The following is a 25,218-nucleotide window of genomic DNA, read 5'->3' as shown; positions in this document are numbered from 1 at the left end:
AAGTACATGAGACAGAGTCTCTCCATCCTGGCTACTAATGAGCATCCTGGCAGTACTTCTTCCAAGACAGATACGTTCCTTCTTCTGGCAGTCCATGGTATATTCAGTATTCTTCACCAGCGCCATAATTCAAAGGCATCAATTCTTCTTGCGTCTTCTGTATTCATTGTCCAGCGTTCACATGCATATGAGGTGATTGAAAACACCATGCATGGCTTGGGTCAGGTTCACCTTAGTCCTAAAAGTGCTGTTTTTGAACACTTTAAAGGGGTCTTTTGCAGCAGATTTGCCCAGTGCAATGCCTCCTTTGATTTCTTCATTGCTGCTTCTATGGGTGTTGACTGTGGATCTAAGTAAAATGAAATCCTTGACAACTTCAATCTTTTCTCAGTTTATCATGATGTTGCTTATTGATCCAGTTGTGAGGATTTTTGTTTTCTTTGTGTTGGGTGTAATCCATATTAAAGGCAGTAGTCTTTGATCTTCATCAGTAAGTGCTTCAAGTCTTCTTTTACAACAAGCAAGGTTGTGTCATATGCATATTGCAGGTGGTTAGTGAGTCTTCCTCCAATCCTGATGCCTTGTTCTTTATCATATAGTCCAGCTTCTAGGATTATTTGCTCAGCATACAGATTGAATAAGTCTAGTGAAAGGATACACCCTTGATGCACACTTTCCCTAATTTTAAACCGTTCAGTATCTATCCCCTTGTTCTGTTCGAACAACTGCTGCTCGATCTATGTGTAGGTTCCTAATGAGCACAGTCGAATGCCTTCGCATTGTCAGATAAACATTTTCTGGTATTCTTTGCTTTCAGCCAAGATCCATCTGACATCAGCAGTGTTATTCCTCGTTCCACGTCCTCTTATGGATCTGCCTTGAATTTCTGGCAGTTCCCTGCCAATGTACTGCTGCAACTGTTTTTGAATTATCTTCAGCAAAATCTTACTTCAGTGTGATGGTAATGATATTGTTGGTAATTTCTGCATTCTTTTAGATCACCTTTCTTTGGAATGGGTACACATATGGATCTTTTCCAGGGATTGGCCAGGTAACTGTCTTGCCAATTTCTTGGCATAGATGCGTGAGTGCTTGTATCCTTTTGTTGAAACATCTCAGTTAGTAATCATCAATTTCTGGAGCCTTGTTTTTTGCCAATGCCTTCAGTGCAGCTTGGACTTCTTCCATTGATACCATTGATTCTCGATCATTGGTTGAACATCAACCAATTCTTTTTGGAACATCAACTCTATTCCTTCCATCTTCTTTCAGTGCTTCCTGCATCATTCAGTATTTTGACCATAGAGTCCTTAAATATTGCAACTCGAGCCATGAATTTTTTTTTTTTTTTTTTTTTTTTTTCAGTTCTTTCAACTTGAGAAAGGCCAAGCATGTTCTTCCCTTTTGGTTTTCTAACTCTAGATGTTTACACATTTTATCATAATACTTTACTTTGTCTTCTTGAGCTCCCCTTGAAATCTTCTGTTCAGCTCTTTTACATCATTATTTCTTCCTTTCACTTTAGCTACCATACATTTAAGAACAAGCTTCAGAGTCTCTCCTGACATCCATTTTGGTCTTTTCCTTCCTGTGTTTTTAATGACCTTTTGAGTTCTTCATATGTGATATCCTTGATATCATCCCACAGCTTGTTGGATCTTCGGTCATTAGTGTTCAGTGCATCAAATCAGTTCTTGAGATGATCTATAAAATAAATTCAGGTGGGATATACTCAAGGTCATACTTTGGCTCTTGTGAACTTGTTTTAATTTTCTTCAGCTTCAGCTTGAACTTGCATTTGAGCAATTGATGGTCTTTTCTGCAGTCAGCCCCTGGCCTTGTCCTGACTGATGATACTGAGCTTCTCCATCGTTTCTTTCCACAGATGTAGCCGATTTGATTTCTGTGTGTTCCATATGGCGAAGTCCACAGTTATAATCACCATTTATGTTGTTGAAAAAAGATATTTGCAATGAATAAGTCACTGGTCTTGCAAAATCCTGTCATGCAATCTCCAATGTCATTTCTGTCAGCAAAGCCATATTTTCCAACTATTGATTCTTTTTTGTTTCCAATTTCCACATTTCAATCACCAGCAATTGTCAATGCATTTTGATTCCATGTTTGATCAGTTTCAGACTGCAAAAGTTGGTAATGATCTTCAGTTTCTTCATTTTGTCATTAATGCTTGGTACATAAATTTGAATAATAGTCGTATTAACTGATGTTACCCTGTCCATGACAGCATTTTATTTTAGGGTAGATCTTTCAATGTTCTTTTTGATGATGAATGAGATGTCATTTCTATTCAATTTGTCTTTCCTGGCATGGTAGACCATGTGATTGTCCAATTTAAAATGACCAATACCAGTCCATTTCAGCTCAGTAATGCTTTGGATATCTATCTCAAAGTGTTCCATTTCATTTTTCCTAGACTACCAATTTTCCTAGATTCATACTTTGTACATTCCACATTCTGGTTATTAATGGATGTTTGCAGGTTATTTCTTCTCATTTTGAGTCATGCCACATCAGCAAATGAAGGTCCTGAATGTTTTACTCCATCTATGTTATTAAGGCCTACTCTACTTTGAGGGGGTAGCTCTTTCCCGGGCATATTTTGAGTTCCTTCCAACCTGAGATGTCCTGGTGGCACAGTAGTTAAGCGTTTGTCTGCTAACCAAAAGGCTGGCAGATCGAGTCCACCAATGCTTTTTGGAAGTCCTGTGGGGCAGTTCTACTCTGTCTATAAGGTGGCTATGAGTCGGAACCTAGTTCATGTCAAATGGGGTTGGGTTCCAACCTGAGAGGCTTACCTTCTGGTACCATATCAGACAATGTTCAGCTACTATTCATAAAGTTTTCATTGGCTAGGTTTTTTAGAAGCACTGTATTTTGATGGAAATAATGCTCCCCTTCTACATTTGTTTGTGAACCTCCCCGCCCCCCCCGCCCAGTATTTTTGTAAGTGCTCTATGCTAATTTTTTTTTTTTTTTTACAGCAACAGTATAAACAAAGTTGGCATAGTTGCACTTACGGAAATACCTCAAGGGGTTGGGGGCCACGCTTGGTAAGTGAATGTAGATGGCAGATTGCCAGGTCTTTCTTCCTAGTCTGCCTTTTCTGGAAGCTCCACTGAAACCTGTCTGCTGTGGGTGACTCTGCTGGTGTTTGAAATACTGGTGGCATAGCTTCCACCATCAGAGTAACACACAAGCCACCATAGTATGACAAGCTGACAGATAGGTAGTGGAAAACAAATATATCCCTCCGTTTGTTAAATCTTTTTTTTCCCCCTTCCATATATTGGTTTTAACTTTATTTGTAGCAATCAGACATTTAAAATATGAGGTTTGTAGCTCGTTTTTGTTGTACTATATTGGCAATTATAATAAGTACTCTGAAAAACCAAACCCTTTGCCATCGAGTCGATTCCAACTCATAGTGACTGTATAGGACAGAGTAGAACTGCCCCATAGGGTTTCCAAGAAGCGCCTGGTGGATTTGAACTGCCGACCTTTATGGTTAGCAGCCATAGCTCTTAACCACTGCGCCACCAGGGTTTCCCAGTACTCTGAAGGTGTGGATAAATTTATATACTTGATACAGTTTACAGTGTACAAGTAGTAGCTGTGTTCCTCGCTACTAAGTACTAGTGCTACAGTGGTTTTCACCAGGGCTTCCAAGAATGGAAAGAATGAAATGCTACTAGTTAATGTAAAGCAAAGGATCTCACAGGACAGGTGTACACTAAGCACTTGTGTTTTATTTTTTCTTTTTACTTGCTGTGTTACAGTCTTTTAAGGAGCTCTTGTGAAGCAATGGTTAAAGCACTTGGCTGCTAAGCGAAAGGTCAGTGCTTCGAAGCCATCAGTGGGAGAAAGACCTGGCAATCTGCTTCCATAAAGATTACAGCCTAGAAGACCCTATGGAGCAGCTCTGCCCGGTCACATGGGGTCTCTGTGAGTCAGAATCGATTCAGTATCACCAGCAACGACAACATTCCTTTAGCAGGAAACCTGGCCAATGGTTATCAGAGTTTCCCTACAGAGTGTTCACACTCTCTAGTTTCTTCTCATCGCATACACACAGGTCTGCCCCTTCTCTACCTGGCCATCCAGACCCCGCCTTCATTCTCTCCTTTCCACTAACCTTGTGATTAAAGAACACAGACACCCTCATATAACCAGAACATTGTGGTCCGCCAGGGTATTGGACGTGGGAGAACTTGGACTTGAATGCTGGTTTTATATCTCATGTTCAGTGTGAGGAGTTGTTGTTTTTGTCACTTGGGCACTGAGTTGGTCCCCAAATCCTCAAAATCTACTTCCTCGCAGCTCTTTTATTCCCCTCAAATGTACTGTCAAGTCACCCGGGCACAGAAACCCTGCATCCGCTCTTCCTTGATACGCGGTTGGTTAAAATCTTACAGATTCCCTCCTTACGTGATGACAGCACCCCAGAGTTAGACCCACATCTGCTCATGCTGAATGTTTTCTGGACCTTTCTTCTTGGGCTCTGCTTCCCCATTCATTTTCACCTGTGTGCATATGATAAAATCAGTAACAATAGGATAACTAGCATTTGTTGCTACTCCAAGCTCTTTATCACTGTTACCTCATTGTCCCTTGAGCCTTCTGCTCAGCTTATCTCCAGCGTCTTCTTGGGCACTTTGTTGTGGTGGTGTCAGTTCTGACTCACATCAACCCTATAGGACACTGTAGAACTGCCCCATGGGGTTTCCTAGGCTGTAATCTTTATGGGAGCAATTCACCAGGTCTTTTCTCCTCTGGAGCAGCTGATGAGTTCTAATTGCGAACCTTTCGGTTAGCAGCGGAGCGTATAACCATTGCACCACCACAAAGCAGTGGTTTTCAGATTGTGCCCCAGGGTCAAGGGGTAATACCATGGTCTCAGATCCTGTTCAGTGGCTCTACCCCAAACCTACATGGGAGAGGGAGGCCCAAATGCCAGTCGGTTTCCGCAAAATCTGCAGGTTTTTTCACAGATTCTTTGACACACTAGAGCTAGAGAGCCCTCCACCATGTCTGGTCTCAGTTCTGGGTCTTATGCTCTGGTCCCAAAGCCCTTCCTCCAATACTGTACTTCTCCCCAATTCAGAGTATGAGTTCAGTGAAATTACAGAAATCAACTCAAGAAGCAAGGTAACAGTGCTGATTTTGTTCATGTGTCATAATGATGGTCAATGCTAAAACACGGCATGGGGTATCTCGTGTTCTAATTAGATGCCATTTCTCTGGGCTTTCCTGGGACTCACTGCCGCCTGCCCTGTCCCGTCTTGCCCTTTAATTTCCTGTGCGTCTTTGGTCTATGTATTCACAGTACAGCTGCAGGGAGGTTACTTTGTGACTTCTAGTATGTTTATCAGTCTTTTGTCGTCTTCAAGTTTTGGGAGAGGATTTTTTTTTTTTAATATATTATTGGTGCTGTGTGATGTTTTGACACTTAATCATTTTCAAACGGTGCTTCTTGTTAAGGAGGTGTAAGCCTTGACCAGGATTCTTAGCCCGGAAGTCAGTTCAGAATTCCATCATCCTTTGCTGAGTTAACAGAACCAGCATAAGGATTTCCGGGAGTTCTGGTTTTACCTCATTTCTGCCTGAGTAAATATTGCATTTGAAAGACTCGTTGAGTGGACTACAGAGCTGTAATATTTGATTTGTGTAACATCCTATTCACACCCACACAAAATGAAAGGAAAAATATGAGTATCTTGCGGTAGAAAGTACTGTGGAAAGGCCCACTGGCATTTATATATTTCTGTTTCTGAAATAGAATTCTCAGTTCACACCACCTAATGACTTTTGAGGGCTACTCTAGTTGGTATTTCTTAGTAGTGGCTTCTTGTTGACACTTTTGGGGGCAAATGAACAAACAAGCATTATTCGTTTTCACCCTCTTATTTTGTTCATGGCCCACATGCTTAGGAAAAATATCTTAGTGGATAGTATTAATTTTCCTTGTGTTGTTAAAAAAATTCTCTTATTTAAAGAGACTGTTGCCCTCCGTACTTGGTGATCTGTATTTTCATTGGTCTGTCTTCTTCCTCATCCTAAATCCCTCAGTAATTCAGATAGCATTTTCCTGGTATTTTTATGGATTTCCTAGCAGCAGTGGTGGGGTGGGAGTATCAGAGGAAGTGTTGGGGGGTCGTTCCACACTCTAAGTTGTTGCACTCTGCGTCCGACCTTCCCGGTTATCATCTGGCTGCTGTGCACTCTTCTTCTTATCCCATATGTTTGAACCAGACTGACCTCTTGCCCTCGCTGTAGCTATTTTGCTAAGCTAACTGCCAAAAAATGACGTTTGGTTTCAGTCTGGAATCTGGAACCATTCCGATGCTACTTCTGTTCAGTAGAATAATAAATAATTTGTGCAGCGGTGTCTCTGAACTCTGACTTGACACTCTGAAATGTATTTGTCTGACGTGGATGACATGGAAAAAAATATTGTGCCTAAAGCTCAGATTCATAAAATGAATTTTGACTCCATTGTAAAACGTAGAGGTGTATGCATATTTGGTTCAAACGGCCCTTTTTCATTTCACTTAAGGGCAGCCAGAGAACAGGCTGTATTATTACTTTCTCAGTTTAAAGGAGTTCCAAGGAATTCAGTAAGTGAAAAATGATGACTTACAGCTTAGCCCTTTGGACTTTGGTTGTAGATGATAAATACAAGGTACTAATTATATGACCACAGCATTGCAGAAATAGGGCATTGGTGGTGGAATTCTCACCTCCCACACAGGAGACCCGGGTTCGATTCCTCGCCAGGGCACCTCATGTGCAGCCAACACCACCCACCATTGGAAGTTTGTGTGTTGCTATAATGCTGAACAGGTTTCAGTGGAGCCTCCAGATTAAGGCAGACTACTTACGGAAATTAGCCAATGAAAACCCCGTGGATCACAATGGTCTGAGCCACAACCGATCGTGGGGATGGTGCAGGACTGGGCAGCGTTTTGTTCCCTTATGCATAACGTCATCATGCGTTGGGCTGACTCAGCAGCAGCTCAGGACAAAGCACAGTAGAGGCAGCTGGTGCTTATCTTTTAGCGGATAATTACTCAGCAGGCACTGGTGTGAGGCATGGTGTGCTGAGGACCCAGAGGTTTCTGTGAGCTGCCATCCTGGCCCTCGGGTTGGTCCTGTGCAAGGACGTGAAGCATGAGGCGGTCCTCTCCATCCCTGAACCATTGTAGGCATCACAGTCCTGTCGTTCCCTCCTTCCCACAGGCCCAAATGCATCCTCAGAAGTCCTCACCACAGTGCCCCAGGAAGCCAACCCCTCGGATGTGTGACCCGGAAGCTTTATCACCTCTGGTGACTAGGCAGAGATGAGGAGGCCAAAATTAGAATATAATGTGATAAATGGCATGACACAGTTCTGTCCGAGGTGCTGCGAGAGAGGTCTTCTTCTCAGTCTGGGCATGTTGGGTGAGGCTCAGGAAAAGATGTGACCAGGAAGGGCCTGGTCAGCCAAGGAAGGAAGGAAGGACCCTGGGCAGGGTTGACAGCAGTGTGGAATGCTGGGAGGTGTGGGAGAAACCCGAGGAACTCTTCATAAATCTGAAGGCTGGAGTCAGAGGACGGAAGAAGCAGCTGGGGCGCTCAGGAAGGGCAGGGTAGAGGAACCACGTTAAGGGGTTTAAACTTTATCCTGAAACTGATTGAGAACAAACTATGAAAGAATTTCAGTCAGGGTGTGATCAGATTAGATCACTAATAACAGTAATGTGACTAGCAGCGAAAAAAACCAACCTATTGCTGTCGAATTGATTCCGACTCACAGTGACCGGATCAGACAGAATAAGAACTACCCCCTAGAGTTTCCAAGGAGTACCTGGCAGATTCGAACTGCTGACCCTTTCGTTAGCAGACATAGCAGATAACCACTGTGCCACCAGCGTTTTTACTCTACTAAGTTGCTGTTGTTAGGTGCTGTTGAGTCAGTTCCGACTCATCGGGACCCTGTGCACAACAGAATGAAATACTGTCCGGTCCTGAGCCATCCTTAGGATCGTTGTTATGCTTGAGCTAATTGTTGCAGCCACTGTGTCAGTCCACCCCATTGAGGGTCTTCCTCTTTTTGCTGACCCTGTACTCTGCCAAGGATGATGTCCTTCTCCAGGGACTGATCCCTCCTGACAACATGTCCAAAGTATGCAAGATACAGTCTCGCCATCCTTGCTTCTAAGGAGCATCCTGGTTGTACTCCTTCCAAGACAGATTTGTTAGTTCTTTTGCCAGTCCGTGGTATATTCAGTATTCTTCACCAGCACCACTATTCAAAGGCATCAGTTCTTCTTCCGTCTTCCTTATTCATTGCCCAGCTTTCACGTGCGTGTGATGCAATTGAAAACACCATGGCTTGGGTCAAGCACACCTTAGTCTTCAAGGTGACATCTTCGCTTTTCAACACTTTAAAGAGGTCCTTTGCAGCAGATTTGCCCAATGCAATGCGTCTTTTGATTTCTTGACTGCTGCTTCCCTAGGTGTTGATGGTGGATCCAAGTAAAATAAAATCCTTGACAACTTCAATCTTTTCTCCGTTTTTCGTGATGTTGCTTGTTGGTCCAGTTATGAGGATTTTTGTTTCCTTTATGTCGAGGTGTAATCCATACTGAAGGCTATGGTCTTTGATCTTCATTAGTAAGTGCTTCAAGTCCTCTTCACTTTCAGCAACCAGTGTTGTGTTATCCGCATAATGCAGCTCCAGGAATCGATGGAATATCAATTGAGATGTTTCAACAAATGGATGCAGTGCTGGAAGCGCTTATTCCTCTGTGCCAAGAAATTTGGAAGACAGTTACCTGGACAACTGACTGGAAGAGATCCATATTTATGCCTATTCCCAAGAAAGGTGATCTAACCGAATGCAGAAATTCTAGAACAACATCATTAATACCACACGCAAGCAAAATTTCCTGAAGATCATTCAAAAATGGCTGCAGCAGTATATCGACAGAGAACTGCCAGAAATTCAGGCCGGATTCAGAAGAGGATATGGAACTAGGGATATCATTGCTGATGTCAGGTGGATCCTGGCTGAAAGCAGAGAACACCAGGAGGATGTTTACCTGTGTTTTATTGACTACGCAAAGGCATTTGACTGTGTGGATCATAACAAACTATGGATAACACTGCGAAGAATGGGAATTCCAGGACACTTAATTGTGCTCATGAGGAAGCTTTACATGGAACAAGAGGCAGTTGTTCAGACAGAACAAGAAGATACTGCATGGTTTAAAGTCAGGAAAGGTGTGTGTCAGGGTTGTATCCTTTCACCATACCTGTTCAATCTGTCTGCTGAGCAAATAGTCTGAGAAGCTGGACTATATGAAGAAGAACAGGGCATCATGATTGGAGGAAGACTCATTAACAACCTGTGTTATGCAGATGACTCTGCTAAGAGCTGTGCTGAATCCATACTGTGCGTTATCTTACTCCTGTTCCTTCTGACTACCACACAAGGAAGCATAGGCACTTCTACACTTTGTTGTTGTTGTTAGGTGCCACTGAGTAGGTTCTGACACTTACAACAGAACAAAACACTGTCGGGTCCTGCGCTGTCACCGGTTGTTGCAGCCACGGTGTCAGTCCATCTCCTTGAGGGCCTTCTTTACTTTCCTTTACTTTCTCTACTTTACTGACACCATGTCCAAAGTACATGAGACAAAATCTTGCCATCCTTGCTGCCAGGAACATCCTGGCTGTACTTCTTCCAAGGGAGATTTGTTCATACTTCTGGGAGTCCATGGTATATTCAGTATTCTTCATTAGCACAATATTATATCCAGGATATTGACATCGATGCAGCCAAGATGCAGCACATTCCTTCCCCACCAGAGTCTCCCCGTTGCCCTTTTATGACCACACCCACTTCCCTCCTGCCCCCTCCCCACTCCTAAACCCCCCTTCTCCATTCTCCACCAATCTGTTCTGCATTCTCTATAATCTTGTCATTTGGAGAATATTATATAAGTGAAATCATACAGCACGAAAACTTGTGGGATTGGCTTTTCCAATTTTTGGCTATTGCAAATAAAACTGCTACGAACATTTGTGTGCAATTTTCTGTGTGAACATAAGTTTATATTTCTCTGGAATAAATGCAAGAGTAGAGTTGCTGGCGTTTGTGTGTATTTGAGAAAATAAAGCTAGGGTTATACTATGTGTGTACATTGGATAATTTTATCAAGACTTTTTTTTTTTTTTTCAGTATAACTGTGATGAACAAGGAGCCCTCGTGGTGCAGTGGTTAAGAGCTAGGCTGCTAACCAAAAGGTCGGCAGTTGGAATCCACCAACCACTCCTTGGAAACCGTATGGGGCAGTTCTGCTCTGTGCTGTAGGGTAGCTACGAGTAGGAATCGACTTGACGGCAACGATTTCTTTTCTTTTTTTATTTTTGGCGATGAACAAACATAGTGATCTGTTTCTTCACAGTAAATTCTTCTGTGTGGAAAGACTGGCTGTATGAGTCTGAACATGTCCCTTTTCTTGCTAGTCTTGGCCCACAGGGTAGTGTCAGTAACATGGGTCATCATTTCAGAAGACTCTGTGCACGGCTTTTCTGTAAAAATAGCAAGGCCTTTTCACATTGGAATTGGTCTCTACATAACCTTGCATATGAATTTGGAGTCAAAGAGCTACTTTCCTTGATACATGAATACCCTAGTATATTCTTTAATGTTTGTGTCTGTGTGTGTATTAGTCATTCCAGCTACGCCAAATCATATAGCAATTTGTTTTTTTCTCTTATGATCCCCAAGAGAGTTCAGGGTCACAGTATCATCTAGGCCTCTGGTTGGTTAGCAGTTGTCTGTTCAACAGCGAGTGTTGCAGAAGGACAAGTACTGTGTGATCCCATTTATATGAAAGGGGCAAATGTATGAAGACCAAAGCTTATTAATGGTTACCAGGGCTAGAACACCTAATTGTGCTCATGAGGAACCCGTACATAGATCAAGAGGTAGTCTTTGGAACAGAACAAGGGGATACTGCATAGTGTAAAGTCAGGAAAGGTGTGTTGTCAGGGTTGTATCCTTTCACCATACCTGTTCAATCTGTACGCTGAGCAAATAATCTGAGAAGCTGGATTAAATGAAGAAGAACGGGGCATCAGGATTGGAGGAAGACTCATTAACAACCTGCGTTATACAGATGACACAACCTTGCTTGTTGAAAGTGCAGAGGACTTGAAGCACTAATGAAGATCAAGGACCATTGCATTCACTATGGATTACACCTCAATACAAAGAAAACAAAAATCCTCACAACTGTACCAATGAGCAACATGATAAATGGAGAAAAGATTGAAGTTGTCAAGGATTTTGTTTTCCTTGGATCCACCATCAACAGCCATGGAAGCAGCAGTCAAGAAATCAAAAGATGCATTGCACTGGGCAAATCTGCTGCAAAGGACCTCTCAAAGTGTTGAAAAGTAAAGATGTCAGCTTGAAGACTAAGGTACACCTTACCCAAGCCAAGGTGTTTTCATTCGCCTCATATGCATGTGAAAGCTGGACAATGAATAAGGAAGATTAAAGAAGAATTGAATGTTTGAATTGTGGTGTTGGCGAAGAATATTGAATGTATCATGGACTGCTAGAAGAACGAACAAATCTGTCTTGGAAGAAGTACAGCCAGAATGCTCCTTATAAGCAAGGATGGTAAGATTATGTCTCACATACTTTGTATATGTTGTCAGGAAGCATCAGTCCCTGGAGAAGGACATCATGCTTGGAAAAATAGAGGGTCAGCAAAAAAGAGGAAGACCTTCAACAAGATGGATTGACACAGTGGCTGCAACAATGGGTTCAAGCATAACAACAGTTGTGAGGATGGCACAGGACCTGGCAGTGTTTCATTCTGTTGTACGTAGGGTTGCCGTAAGTCAGAACCAACTCGATGGCACTTAACAACAACACCAACAGAGGTGAAAGAGAAGGAAAAGGCGAACTCATTGCTTGGGGGGATGGGGAGTAGGGAGGAGCTCTGAATTTCAGTTAATGGTGGTGGAATAATTTGAAAAAGGATAGTGGTAATGGTTGTACAACATAATGAATATAATCAGTGTCACTTAATTATACATTTAAAAATTGTTCAATTGGCAAATGTTATTGTTGTTAGGTGCTGTCGAGTCGGTTCTGACTCATAGCGACCCTATGTATGTACAACAGAACGAAACACTGCCCGGTCCTGCGCCATCCTTACAGTAGTTGCTATGCTTGAGCTCGCTGTTGCAGCCACTGTGTTAGTCCATCTGGTTGAGGGTCTTCCTCATTCCTGATCCTGTATTTTACCAAGCATCAAAGACATCATACATGAAGAAATCAAGAGGTCATTGTAAAGACAGGAAAGAATGAAAAGACCAGGATGGTTGTCAGAGGAGACTCTGAAACTTGTTCTCAAATGTTGAGCAGCTAAAGCAAAAGGAAGAAATGATGAAGTACAAGAACCGAACAGAAGATTTCAAAGGGCAGCTTGAGAAGACAAAGTAAAGAACACACTCAGCAACTCTCAAGCTGAAAGAACTGAAGAAAAAATTCAAGCCTCGAGTTGTAATAGTGAAGGATTCTATGGGGAAAATATTAAACATCACAGGAAGCATTAAAAGAAGATAGAAGGAATACACAGAGTCACTATACTAAAAAGAATTGGTTGATGTTCAACCATTTCAGGAGGTGGCACATGATCAGGAACCAATGGTACCAAAGGAAGAGGTCCAAGCAGCACTGAAGGCATTGGCGAAAAACAAGGCTCCAGGAATTGATGGAATAGCAATTGAATGTTTCAACAAACGGATGCAGTGCTGGAGGTGCTCACTAGTCTATGCCAAGAATATGGCCAATATTTTGTTATATATGTTTTTCTCATGAAATAAGAAAAAGCGAGTGGCATTTGGCTCTGCTCGTTGTGTGATTGGTGCTGTGTCTTCACCGATGACACTGCTCACACAGATTAACTGTTTTTTTTTTTTTTTTTTTACTTCCCCGACTCTTGATCCTGTCAGGCTGCCGGACTACAAGCTCTGCAGTGTCTTCAGAAAGACTTGTAATCAGTGGTTTAGATTTTACTGTTCAATAACTGATGTGCCGGAAGCTTCCTGGGCTTGTTAGGTTGATGCATGTCATCACTGATGTTTTTGGTGGTGTGTTTCTTGTACATATGAAAGCAGGAAGAAACCTTCAATTTGGGGGATGATTAAGTGATTAAGAAAATGCTTTCCAATGAAATTTCTAGAGCCTTGGTTTCATTGGATTGCATGTTGTAGTGATATTTCATCTTTATATCTTGTCTCTAGAAAAATAGTCTTGGGGCCCTGTTGGATATTCAGGTTGTTTGTGACAAGACGGTAGAGAAGTGTCTGTCCCTTACTGATGGTTTACATGGCTCTCAGTTCCTGCAGGGCAGAGTCCAGATGCCACGACAGGACGTAGGGGCCCTTCTGGAGCAGACCTTGCTACCCTCACATCCCCACTGCCCCAGCCACACCCAACTACATGGATGCCCTGTGCTGTCTCTCCTTTGTATCTGCTGCTTTCCTGGCCATTGCCTGCCTCACATGGCTAGTTGGTATAAATCCCGTTGGCGTTGAGTCAATTCCGACTTGTAGTGACCTTACAGGACAGAGTAGAAGTGCCCCATAGAGTTTCCAAGGAGCGCCTGGTGGATTTGAACTGGCGACCTTTTGGTTAACAGCCGTAGCACTTAACCATGATGCCACCAGGGCTTCCAGCTTCTATAGTGCCTTGAAGATTTCCTGTTACGGCCCTATCCCAACTGCTAGGATGCCTGCTTGTTTTTCCAATTCCCTCGGTGGACTGTAAGCTCTTTAAGCCACCACCAGTTCCCGCCGAGTTGATTGTGACTCGTGGCAACCCCTCGTGTGTCAGAGCAGAACTGCACTCCATAGGGTTTTCAGTGGCTGATTTTTGGAAGCAGATCACCAGGACTTTATTTCGGTGCACCTCTGGGTGGACTTGAACCTCCAACCTTTTCTGTGAGCAGCTGCGCCCACCTGGGGGAACCTAAGCTCTTGGAAGGGAAGTGCCCCAGGGTCCAGCTCACAGTAATGACAAAGGAAGAAAAAAGAGTAAATAAATGAAAAGATAATGGAATAAATGAGTTAGATTAAACAGTATATTAGGAAGGGGATGAATTATGGGCCTGCCCCTTTATCCTCTCCTCCCCTGCTCTTGCCTTTAAAGGAAGGCCATGGGCTTCTTTCCTTTTTACACCCTCTCCAGTGCTTCCGCCCTCAGCCATCTCTTTGCCTTCTTATTCACAATTTCATCACACCACTTTCTCTCTAGACTTCAGTTAATTTAGAAAAGTAACAATCCAAGAAAAATGAAGGAATGACTGTATTTTTTATGAAGGGTCTAGAATGGGCCAGGCTCTGGAGGACACCCTTTATACTCTGGTTCTAATCTTCTCAGCAACTCCGCATTGTATGCAATGCACACTTTGCACCTTCTTTGCTGCAGTAATGCTTCGTTGTGCACATCTGAACGTCAACTCAGAGGCCAACGGCCCTGCCCAGGGACTCAGCCATTAAGTGGCAGAGCTGGAATTCAGAAGGCCATCTGAGAACTGGTATCCCTCTAATGTCTGACTCAGAAATGCACCCTTTCCGTGCCTCTAAGGAATTGAATGTTACCTGTGCTGTGTGTTAAGGGGCAAGTTTCTTAACTTCTCTGGTCCTCAGTGAATTCTTCTTTAAAAAAATGAGTAATTGTATTTTTTTTCCCCCTTCTGTGGATCAAATGAGGTAATACACAGCAATATGCTGAGGCCTGCAGGACTTGTTAAATACCCAGCTCTTGTCTTTATTTTGTTTTGTACCCAAATGGCGAGCACCGTGTTGCACTGGGTAATGAATACCTGATGATGATAGAAATGACTTAACTCTCACAGACAAGCTTGATCCACCGAAAAAGAAAAGCACCAAGCTTTGTTCTATTTATGGTTAGTGACTCCCACAAGGGAGGTTAAAGTAACAGACTGTTTATTTATGTAAAGATATTTTAACCCCCTGTGCCCCAGTAATTAGGGGTGCTTAGTCTCTTTTTTTTTTTTTTTAGTCTCTGACAAGTTTGAGGTGAAAGCAAGGCACTGTTGCCATCATTTCGCTGCCTGCTGGGAGAGCAAACCTGTGTAATTTTGCTTTTGATTAGGTTCCAATGTAGCCTTTCTGGGGAATGCTACATTTTCATGCCCCAAATACTTTCTCCAGCCTTCTGAGGCGGCAGCGAAAATAACAATGCAAAGCAGATTTTCAGTGACTTAATTCCCTTCTTCTTAGCCTCATCCTAACAACCCAGTTCTGGGTTACAAGGGCACCTGAATAAACGTTTCAATTACTTATTCAACACAGAATACGGATGTAGCGTGATGTAGTATGAGAGCCAGCCTTTGAAAGGTTGTTGGCAGCTTACAGCCAGTGAAGCTGAACATGGGGGAGGTAGCTCATTTTTGGTTGACATGATTGCTAATTTTAGCCACATGTCAGCCTTTGTTGTTTGATCATTACTGTAATTCATACATTAATGAGCCAATAAATGAAAGAAAAGAAACTGAGAGAGGCAATCCAAGAAATAATGTGGGATTCTAGGGAAAATCAAAACAGGGCAAGCCAGATTTGTGGGGACAGAAGAAAACAGGAAAAGAAAGCTACATCAAAGAGTTTTTCATGAGAGAGCTTCACAGGTCAAGGTTGTGGTAAAAAATGTAGAACTATAGATGTTCACCCTCCCTTCTCACGCCTCCCCCAGCCTAGCTGCTGGCTGTGCCCTTATCTAAGGAGGCTGGCCTCCTCCCTCTGCACTCCCTACTGAAAAAAAAAAACCCATTGCCATCCAGTGGATTCCGATTCATGGCGACCCTATAGGACAGAGTAGAACTGCCCCATATGGTTTCCAAGGAGCGGCTAGTAGATTCTTACTGCCAGCCTTTTGGTTAGCAGCCAAGCTTTCTTAACCACTGCGCTACCAGAGCTCTGATACTAAGACTCTTGATAATTTCCCTATAGAATATTCTACATTGTTCCTTGCATTATGCCCCTCTGATAGGAATAGCTATTCTTCAAAACAAACAAACAAAAATACAAAAAAAATACCAAACCCATTGTCATTGAGCCAATTGCAACTCAGTGACCTGATAGGGCAGAGTAGAACTGCCCCATAGGGTTTCCAAAGAATAGCTGGTGGGGGTTCGAACTGCTGACTTTTTTGTTAGGAGCCATAGCTCTTAACCACTGTGCCACTTCTGTTGCACTCTAATTGGGTGCTAATTGCTGTGACTTTTACCTACATTATGTTTTTAGTGTTACGCTAATTCTGCATTAAAAAAAGAAAATCCATTTCGTCGAGTTGATTCCGACTCATAGTGACCCTATAGGACAGGGTAGAATTGCCCCATAGAGTTTCCAAGGAGCACTTGGTAGATTCGAACTGCCGACCTTTTGGTTGGCAGCCGTAACACTTAACCACTACGCCACCAGGGCATTATTAATATCAGCTACGCTACATTCAAGAGCAAGTTTCAGAGTCTCTTCTAACATCCATTTTGGTCTGTCTTTCCTTTTTACTGACCTTTTGCATTCTTCATGTATGATGTCCTTGATGTCCTTCCACAACTCGTCTGATCTTCAGTCATTAGTGTCCAATGCATCAAATCTGTTCTTGGGATGGTCTTTAAATTCAGGTGAGATAAATTCAAGGTCATGCTTTGGCCCTCGTGCACTTGTTTTAATTTTCTTCAGCTTCAACTTGAACTTGCTTGTGAGCAACGGACGGTCTTTTCCTCATGTGGCCCCTGGTCTTGTTCTGACTAATGATTTTGAGCTTTTCTACCGTCTATTTCCACAGGTGTAGTCGCTTTGATTCCTGTGTATTCTGTCTGGTGAGGTCCACGTACATAGTTGTCATTTATGGTGTCGAAAATAACTATTTGCAATGAATAGGTCATTAAACCCACTGCCGTTGAGTCAATTCCGACTCATAGCAACCCTATAGGACAGAGTAGAACTGCCCCATAGAGTTTCCAAGGAGCGCCTGGCGGATTCAGACTGCCGACCTTTTGGTTAGAAGCTGTAGCACTTAATAGGTCATTGGTCTTACAAACTTCTACGTTGCATTCTCTGACACCATTTCTCTCACCAAGGCTATCTTTTCCAACTACTGATGGAAACCCCGGTAGCGTGGTGGTTAAGAGATATGGCTGCTAACCAAAAGGTTGGTAGATCGAATCCACCAGCCACTCCTTAGAAAGCCTGTGGGGCCGTTCTACTCTGTCCTGGAGGGTTACTGTGAGTCGGGATTGACTCAGCAGTGGGTGGTAGTGATGGTGATCCTTCTTTGTTTCCAACTTTCATGTTCCAGTCATCAGTAATTATCAATGCATCTTGATTGCATGTTTGATCAATTTTAGACTGCAGAAGTTGGCAGAAATCTTCAATATTTTCATCTTTGCTGAGTTTGAACTGCCGGCCTTTCAGTTAGCAGCTGCACGCTTAACCATTGTCCCACCAGGCTTCCAGGTATATGTGATCCTAAAGCCATGTTTTTGTCATTATATCACTCTGCCCATCTTGTGTATTGTACCCATTTTGAGGGCCATGACAACTTTTCAGAGTTTTTTGAGTCACCAAGGCTGAGCACTGGGCACCTAGATAGACGTCATTTCTGCCCTCATGGACTAGTGTTTTCGAAGTGTAGTTTGCAGTATGTAAGAGCAGAGGGAGACCAAAATCAATTTAGAGGCTCACAGCTGGCATTTAAAAGAAATGCGATAGAAAATATTAGGGTACATTGAACATAGCGATGGTGAGTATTGGGAAACTTTACAGGCACATACCTCTGTATATGTGTAGTAGGTCCCAGTTTAACATGCGTTTCTTACTGTAGGCCGTGGTCAGAAGAGTTTGAAAGGTACTGAGCAGAAGGGTCCAGAGTGGGGGTGAGACAGTAGTTAATAAGTAAGATAATGAATAGCAGTTATGAACAGTCGTAAGGACCTGTGAAGAGAACACACATGATAGAATAAAGTGGCAGGGTGTCCTTTAAGTAAGACAACTGATGCCTTCTGAGAGCGTACTATTTGGGCTGACACCTCGTGAAGGAGAGGCCCAGACACGTGGACAGCAGGTGCAAGAGCCCTGGGCCAGCCAGGAAGGGAGCAGGGATTGTCCAGCTTTGTGTGTATATTACCCATGTTGTCAGAGGGGCACCACACTGCCCAAGTCCTTTGTATCCTGTCTGCCAAGAGCATAATAAATGCCAAGTATTATTGTTATTGTCCAGATACCATGGGACATTTTCCAAAAAACTATCCATCTGTTAGGTCCCAAAAAACATTTCAATAAATTCTCAGAAGGAATGTGGACCCTATTCCCTGACCATGTTGTTGTTGTTGGTAGGTGACATCGAGTCAATTCTGATTCACGGCGATCCCATGTGACAGAGTAGAACTGCCCCATAGGGTTTTCTAGGCTGTAAACTTTACAGGAGCAGATGGCCAGGTCTTTCTCCCACAGAGCCACTGGGTGGGTTCACATCGCCAACGTTTCTGTTAGCAGCTCAGCACTTAACTGTCGTGCCACCAGGGCCCCTTTTTTCCCTGACCGTAATGCAGTACAATTAGGAAACAATAATGATAATATAAGCAGACCCCAATGCCTGCAAATCACCATCACCCATCTTAAAAAAAAAAAAAAAAAAAAAAATTTTTAACTTGGATCAAATAAAGAAAAAATAAAAAAACTAAGTTGCATAATATTGTCATGCTGCATTTTTTTACTGATCTTTAGTCAATATTTTTATTTGCTTGATTCTTAAAAGCCTTGCTTTTATGACAAGTTTTGCTTACAGTCATATTTTCCAGTATCTACATAGGCATCTGGTTGATTGGCACATCAAGGGATTTTTCCAGCCACGATTTCTCAACCTTGGAGCTTTTGGCATGTTGGGCTGGATAATAATATTTGGGCTGATTTAGATAATAATATTTGGGCTGCATGATTCTTTCCTTTGGAACAGTTCTGTATGTAGAATATGGTTGGCAGTATCCCTGGCCTCTACCTACTTGGCACCTTCTCCCTGTCTTCCCATTCATGACAACCAAAAATGCCAGACATCGCCAGATGTCCCTTGGGGGGAAGGGGGACATAATTGTCCCTGGGTGAGAACCACTGCTTTTAGAGGAAATTCCAGGCTAACTTTGGATTGCCAAGTTTGAGAACACCTTCGTCCCATCTCTTGGTCAGAACACATGTTTGCATTTTTTCTTTTTTAGTTCTCTTCAAGACAATGGGGGCTCCTCGGAAACGCTACGGGGCAGTTCTGCTCTGTCCTGTAGGGTCGCTATGAGTCGGAATCAACTCGACGGCACTAGGTTTTCTTTAGGTTCAAGACAATGAGTTGGAAAAGTTAGGTTTTATAACTGGGGATTACTTACGACTTTCAATAAAAAACTGAAACCAAACCCATTGCCATCAAATCAATTCTGACTCATAGTGACTCTATAGGACAGAGTAGAACTACCCCATAGGGTTTCCAAGGCTATAAATCTTTATGGAAGCAGAAAACCACATCTTTCTCCCCTGGAACGGCCAGTGGGTTCGAACTGTTGATCTTTCTGTTAACAGCCAAGTGCTTTAACCACTGCACCACCAGGGCTCCTCCTTTCAGTAAAAGAAATCTGTATATACTACTCTGTACTAGAGAAACTATAAGGATGGTAGGGTTTTTTGTAATAATGTTCTCTTATATGGTTAAAGATAAAAGGTGATGGAAATGCCCCAGTTGTTTTTGTATCTAATTAATTGACTGCATGCCTTTTCATTTTCATGCCACTGGACCCAGAATTGGGCAGGCCCCTCTGAGTTGTTTTTCTAATCGTGCTGGTTGATTTCCTTTGTTCTGCTCCCATGCTTAATCCAGTCCATCTTGTGACCAGTGGTTTGTATTTCTATAACCGGAGCTATTTGTTCTGAGGCCCCATTTTCTCTAAGTTGATTTCCTGTCTTATTAGTCTCCCATATTTTGCTCCATTTCTTAAATTACCACTTTTCTTCTTCTATGGCCCGTTGGAGTAACTCAATTTATTCTGAGTTGGGTTTTTAGGATCCATTTTGTTACCATTTTGTGGCTGTTGTTTCTTCTTGAAAAGTCCTGTAAAAAAGAATTCCATTCTTTAAACTTAGAATTTCTTGCTTTTGTGGCTTGAGAATAATCTTGCTTAATTTTAATACCCTGTTAACTGTTGTACATTGAAATTACTTTGAATAATTTGAGAGACTTCTCCTTAAAAATTCTTGAACAAGATTGAAGGTTTTATTATCCTTTTGAAATCTTTCTAAATTAATTTAGGTTTTTATTCAACTAATAATACATTAACAGACTAAAATGCAGAGACTTATCCAGCTCCTCCCTTCCTTAGAGTTTCTACTCTGATGTTACCCTATCCATGCGGTGGTGCCTGACTTGTGTCTTCACTAGGGGAAGGAGAATCAACAGTCTAAGGTCAGACATGCCATCTCTCGCAGCCATCTTTATCAATTCTGACACCAGCCTTCCCTCCCACTGCACTATTTCTGTGCTGGGTTCGATAATTCATTGCAGTGGCCACACAGAACTCACAGACAATACTCACGACTGTGGATTTATTGCAGGGAAACCCTGGTGGCAGAGTGGTTAAGAGCTATGGCTGCTAACCAAAACATTGGCAGTTTGAATCTACCAGGCACTCCTTCGAAACCCTATGGGGCAGTTCAACTCTGTCCTATAGGGTCGCTATGAGTCGCAATCAACAGCAACGGGTTTATGGGTTTATTAGGGAAGTAACAGGTTACAGTTCAGGCTCAGGAACACCCAGGATACAGTTCTTCCATCAGGACAACCTCTTTTCAGCTGTGCTCGCAGGCACGTCCCTCTCCCTGGCCCTAGGCTCTGCTGTGCTCAGGCAAGTGTTACAAAGGTCTTCTAGCTCTGCCAATAAATGTCCACAGGCACCCCACTCTACCAATAAGCTTTGGCCCCGAGGCATTCAGCTTTCTCGGTCTGTGGCCTGGGAAGTCCACTCCTCGGTCTCCTGCCAGCATTTCCTACCACCACTTCTCGCCGTCTTCAGGGTTACCACTCACCCTCTGTCTCTTGGGTCCAGGAGCTTCTCAGTCCAGGGACCCTGGGTGCAAAGGATGCATTCTCCGCTCCTGGCTGTCCTTCCTTGGTGGTGGTGGGATCCTCTCCTCCCTGCCTCTGGGATCGCTTACCTCAAGCCCAGGGGATGGCAGAAACTGACTGGTGCCTTTGGTGGGTTACAATTACCGTATCTGCACAGTCCTGCCCAATCACCTGGGTGGAGTTACAAGGCCATGGCGAAAAAGGCCACAAAAAAAGATCCATCACACTGCACCACCAGATATTTAAAAAAAAAAAAAAAAAACCTTAGTATTCCTCAACCTCCTTGCCCTCATATGTATTTCTGTATAGACATTCATCACTGTCTGCAATACTTTGTATATGCGTGTGTGTATATGTGTGTGTAGGTATGTATACGTGTGTATACAAGGAGCCCTGGTGGTGCAGCGGTTAAGTGTTTGGCTGCTGACTGAAAGGCCCATTGTTTGAACCCACCAGCCACTCCAGGAGCGAAAGATGTGACAGTCTGCTTCTCTAAAGATTTCAGCCTATGGGGCAGTTCTACTCCATCCTATAGGGTTGCTGTGAGTCCAGATTGACTCAACAGCAATGGTTGTGTTTTGGTTTTACTTAGCACTTAGTGTTTAGCACTGTCCTGAAGAATCTGCTGCCTTTGCAGATTCTAGCCCATCCCCAAATGAATGGGTATCCTTGCCTTTCCTTGATGTACTCGTTTATCTCTCCTGATTTACTTCTTTTCTTTGAAGCATCCGGAATCCTACCCCTTGACCTGATGTTTCTATCTTTCTTCTGTTCTGCTTATGGAATGATTGATTACCTTCCTTCCATCATGATTCTCTCTCCCTGAGGTCGTTTGATGGAATAGTTGTAGTTCTCTTTATTTTCTCACTCCTGGAGTGGGCAAATTTTGTATATAATGTGCTTTTGAAAATATATGAAGAAGCCAAAGGTATGGAAGTGGGGCCCTGTATTTACAGTTGATAGCCACCTTATCCAGTGAATAAATCACTGTGCAACAATCAAAGCCTGTGGAAGTAGCAGTCAAGAAATCAAATTAACATTTGCGTTGCACAAATCAGCTGCCAGATTTCTTTAAAATTTTAAAAAGCAAAGATGTCACTTTGATGACTAAGGTGCACCTGACCCAAGCCATAGTCTTTTCAATCACCTCATGTGCATGTGAAAGCTGGACAGTGAAAAAAGAAGAAAGAAGAAGAATTGAGGCATTCAGATTGTTGTGTTGACGAAGAATATTGAATATACCATGGACTGTTAGAAGAATGAATAAATCAATCTTGGAAGAAATACAACCAGAATGTTCTTTAGAAGTGAACATGGCAAGACTTTGTTTGCTTACTTTGGACACATCAGGAAAGACCAATAGTTAGAAATGAACATCGTGGTTGGTAAAGTAGAGGGCCAGCAAACACAGGGAAACCCTCAATGAGATGGATTGACACAATGGCCACAACACTGGGCTTAAATATGCCAATGATGATGAAGATGATGCAGGACCAGGCAACGTTTCCTTCTGCTGTATTTAAGGTTGCCATGAGTTGGAGCTGACTTGACAGCAGCTAACAACAGCCATGTTTTTAGTGACTATTTGCTGATGGTCTGCTTGGTGCACCTCTGAGTTCTGTATTTGGGCTCATGCATTGTCTTGCTGTTCCCATTGCATTAAAAAAAGACAATAAAATGTTAATACAGGACTTAAATGTTTAGTTGGTATTGTTTTATTTTTTTAGCGTCTAAATGTTATAGACTCATAGGGTTGCTATAGGGTTGCTATGAGTCGGAATCGACTTGACGGAACTGGTTTGGTTTTTTTGTGTTGAGTGTTATAGAGTATGAATATTTCCAAAAACAGAACGGATGTTAAAAATAGACACCAGTTTTAATGTTCTAAATTATTAGGATAAATGATCTATCCTCAAATTCTGGAATTCTCAGCAGAAGAAGTTGTTTGTTTTCATGTTGGGAAGGACTTTCTGATGGTGAATTTGCAGGGGGGTGAGCAAGAGATACTGGTGCTAGCTTAGATGCCCATCTTCTTTCCTTGAAGAAAATTTCTGGGAGGGAGTTGAGTAACAGCCTTCCAGTTGTGTTGCAGGAGCTTTGAGCAGGCAGAGCAAGGCAAGATCCTGCAGGTTTGTGCTGGGAGTCAGACGGTGATCCAGGGCACTTCTTTGACCTCCTAGGTGGGCCAGAAGTTTAGCTGGCCAGACAAGTCCTGTTTCTGCCACACCCACCCAGTCACTTTATGTAGAAGACCCAAAGACCCTGCCCAGTTGTAATGTTTCCAATTGGCATCCTACGGATCTCGCCACCTGGGGAAGGGCAGAGAGTCTCAGTTGTTTAACTTCTGGCATTTTCCAGGTTGCCCCAAGGCTACTTTTAGTCTTGGTTTAAGTCTTCTGTTTTTTAACTTTCTTCTAATGTGTTTATCACTTGAAATGAAGGGCCTGAAACATAGAATTACCATATGACCCAGCAATTCTACTCCTGGGTATATATATTCAAGAGAAATGAAAACAGATGTCCTCATAGAAAGTGTACACGGATGTTTATAGCAGCATCATTCACAATTGCCAAAAGGTGGAAACAACGCAAATGTCCACCAGCAGATGAATGGATAAACAAATGGCATATACCGTGAAGGAGCCCTGGTGGCGCAGTGGTTAAGAGCTTGGCTGCCAACCAAAAGGTTCAGCAGTTTGAATCCACCAGCCGCTCCTTAGAAACCTTATGGGGCACTTCTGCTCTGTCCTGTGGGGTTACTAAGAGTCAGAATCAACTCGAGGACAGTGGATTTGATGTTCTGGTTTTTTTTTTTTTTTTTGTATATACAGTAAAATCTGCAAAAGCTGGACCCTGTGTAAGGCAGAAACCTGTCAGAAAAGGATAACTAAAGTGTTTTGCAGTAAAACAAGCTATAGAGAAGTGGTCAGATTTCACCCTGTCAAAGGCAGAAAACTTGTGAGACCTGGAAAAACATGGCAGTCCTGTCACGTTCTGGCTCTCACAGGTTTCACTCTATGTACCATGAAATATTATTCAGCCATAAAAATGAAGTACTGATACATGCTGCAACATGGATGAACCTTGAAAACATGCTAAGGGAAGGAAGCCAGACACAAAAGGTCACGTGTTGTATGGTTCCTTTTGTATGGAATACCCAGAATAGGCAAATGCTCAGAAACAAAGCAGATTTGTGGTTGCAAGGGCTGGGGGAAGGGAGAATGGGGGGTGATTACCTAATGGGCATTCTTCTGAGGTGATGGAATGTTCTGGAATTAGATAGAGGTGGTGGTTCCACAACATCATGAGCACACTAAATGCTACCAAATGGCACACTTTAAGATGCTTAATTGCATGTTATGTGAATTTCACTGCAATTCAGAAAAATTAAGGAAAAAGAAAGGTCTGTGTCTGACTGTTTTATACCGGGTCACCTTGGATCAGGTGCACCCGTCCTGACTCCCTGGAGACCCCAGGCCTCTGCCCTGCCCTGCGGGGACACACGTGGTGCAGTCGGCCATGTTGGAACGAGGTGGCAGCTCTCCTCGTGGATGTCTGAGCTCAGGAAGCAGCTGGGGAGATGGCTGACCCTCAGAAGAGAAGGGTGGGTCCCTGCCCTGGTCTGGAGCAGTGTTTCAGGACCGATTTAACCAACCCTTGTGGTTCATGTGGCAGAAATGCTACTGCTGAAGTTTTAATTTTCTCCAGAGAAATGACCCATGGACATTTTTAACGGCCGGTGAAAACCATTGGGCTGGCCCTTTTGCTTTTCTTAGCAGTATCGTTCTCTCTTGCAATAACATATTACTGGTTGCCATGCAGGCAACTGGCAGATAAGAATAGAATTGCCGCTCAGAAATTTCTGCAAATATCATTCCAGAAAGCTGGTGTGTGTGTGTGTGCATGTGAAGACTACATTTTCCATGTTATTTAGGTCCTTGCTTTATACATCTTGGTGTTTTTATTTATTTATTTTTAATTTTAAGGGTGATTGTGGTACAATATAA

The 25,218-nt window shown here is 42.9% G+C and overlaps 1 protein-coding gene across 3 annotated transcripts in view; it reads left to right on the top strand.

Moving 5' to 3' along the window:
• The window catches only part of MYO10 (myosin X), a 281,060-nt gene that overhangs the window by 90,781 nt on the left and 165,061 nt on the right, over positions 1-25,218 (top strand). The gene's annotated exons all lie outside the window — the stretch shown is intronic.

This window comes from Elephas maximus, chromosome 2, assembly GCF_024166365.1.
Source record: "Elephas maximus indicus isolate mEleMax1 chromosome 2, mEleMax1 primary haplotype, whole genome shotgun sequence".
NCBI lineage: Eukaryota > Metazoa > Chordata > Mammalia > Proboscidea > Elephantidae > Elephas > Elephas maximus.
The sequence above is the reverse complement of the archived record's forward strand: the minus strand, read 5'-3'. Positions and strand labels throughout refer to the sequence as shown.